The sequence below is a fragment of the Micromesistius poutassou genome, assembly GCF_964030765.1.
Source record: "Micromesistius poutassou genome assembly, chromosome: 16".
NCBI lineage: Eukaryota > Metazoa > Chordata > Actinopteri > Gadiformes > Gadidae > Micromesistius > Micromesistius poutassou.
Genome location: NC_140286.1, coordinates 16,747,612 through 16,749,704, shown reverse-complemented (window position 1 = coordinate 16,749,704; position 2,093 = coordinate 16,747,612). Strand labels below are relative to the sequence as shown.

The 2,093-nt window shown below is 44.7% G+C and overlaps 1 pseudogene across 1 annotated transcript; it reads left to right on the top strand.

The window, feature by feature from the left end:
• Positions 1–1,618, top strand: LOC311360712 (aerolysin-like protein pseudogene; annotated as a pseudogene). Its single transcript has 3 exons — positions 1–29; positions 102–594; positions 1,169–1,618. The product of its transcript is annotated as an aerolysin-like protein pseudogene (transcript).
• Positions 1,619–2,093: the final 475 nt, after the last annotated feature.

The following is a 2,093-nucleotide window of genomic DNA, read 5'->3' as shown; positions in this document are numbered from 1 at the left end:
TTTAAGAAGGTTGTCTCAGCTGGCTGTAGGTGAGTCTTGAACCTAAGAACTCTAGTGTTTAGCATTGCAATAGATTGTATTGATGAACATTTCTGTTGCAGGTTATTAAACATGGCGACTTCACTGCATCTCATCGGTGGAGACGGAGGCAGTTCATTTGAGTTCACTGGCCGTGACAATGGTGCCACCCTCAAGAAGATTGGAGTGGCAGTGGGCGGCTGGCAGATCAAAGCTGTGCGGGCAGAACTGACCGACGGGCGTGTGGAGACCTTTGGACAGGCACACACTTTCAGTGAGTTTACCTTCCAACTTGGCGAGCGCATCACCAAGCTGTCCCTGTGGGGGAATGGTGCCGGGACACGTCTGGGTGGCATCAGGTTCTGGACGAGTTCTGGACGCGAGTTCTTCGAGTACATGAATAGCTGGGGGCTGAAGACCGAGTACTCCATCGATGTGGGGTCTGGAGTCTGCCTGGGGTTGCAGGGGAGTGCTGGCGGAGACGTCGACTGTATGGGATTCCTCTTCATCAGTGCCATCAAGTCGTCTGTGCTATCCGACGTGACCTTTCGCAGCCTGGCCATGTACAAACCCCAGGTGAGTGCTGCTAAGTGTGGAAGACCTGAGTCAGAATATGGTAGGATAAGTGGGCCAACACATTTCACTTAACTTCACTTTCACTTAAGTGTTTCTTTATTAACTCTGAAAAGCCTATCACTACAAAAGCATGTTTAATACCTATATTTCATAGGGCAGATTACTCCTCAGATTACAGATTAGAGGTGGACTAGTAACTGTAGGCAGTTGACTGGGTGGGAGCTGAGAGGAGGGGTTGGTGCTGATCTACATTTTGAGTGTCATCATCAGCATAGCAATTGCTCGTTGGCCCACTTTGCGTTCCATAAAGGACTACTTCCTGTCCACCGTATAAACATTATAATTTGATTTGTGGTTGACAGTAATGTCTTGTTTAATTACATTAGTTCAATAAAATAGTGTCAGCACTTAAATCTTTAGAATTTCTCCCCCTGGGGATTATGAAGTGTAAATGTATTTATGAAGTATAAATGTTAGACTAAATAAGTTTATATTTTCTGTACAGGTTATTAAGTATTATTTTGTATGTTGCCTGAACAATATGCATCTTTGTGTTTTTCTGTGTTTAATGTAGGTAAACAAAGAATATCTAAAATCTGTGTCTTATCGAAACGACACTCCTGTGGCTCAAGTGCAGAAATGTACGTACAGCAGATCTGTGACCAAGTCTTCCACCTGGAGCACCACCAATAAGATTGAGTCCACCGTCAGCATGTCTGTTAAAGCAGGGATCCCGAGTCTGGTGGAGGTGTCTGGTGGGTTTAGCGTGACCGCGGGAACGCAGCAGTCCTCCTCAATGACCTCCTCTGAGACCATAACCGAATCAGATGAGATCAATATGACGGTCCCGGCAGGAAAGACCTTGCGCGGTGAGGTGTCAGTGGGACGAGCAGTCATCAACCTGGCCTACTCGGCCACAGTGAAAATCACATGCATGAATGGCAGCATGCTGGTCTTCCCATCCACCGGCAACTACAATGGTGTGGCTTACACTGGAGTGGATATAAAAACCACATATTCTTGATAAATGAATGTCGACACAATATGCATCATTATCTTACTGTGCAGTTTTAATATTGATTGCATAACAGTGGTTTGATTGCTAATGCAGAGTCATGTGAATTGTTCAATAAATAAATCATCATGAACCTGCTTGTGTTTCAATGTCCGAATCAGCTGACCACAACGTCCGTTACTGTGAGACTATGGAAGAAAATTTACCTTACATTATTATGCTAACATATACTTTTCATCTGGCCTATATGCTATATAAATATAATAATGGTGAAGAAAAGCTTAAGAAGACAAGTCACCACTCCTCTCTAACTGTGGCCTGTAGGGTGCCATAAGGTCTGTTGATTAACTTATCTGTGTTTACCCACTAACATAGAGGTCAAGGATCAGGGTGACCTGAGGCTAGTCTAGGGGCAAGGACAAGCCGGACACCCCATTCTAGTGTCGTACCTGTAAACATGGTGTGTGCATGAGATATCGTAAAT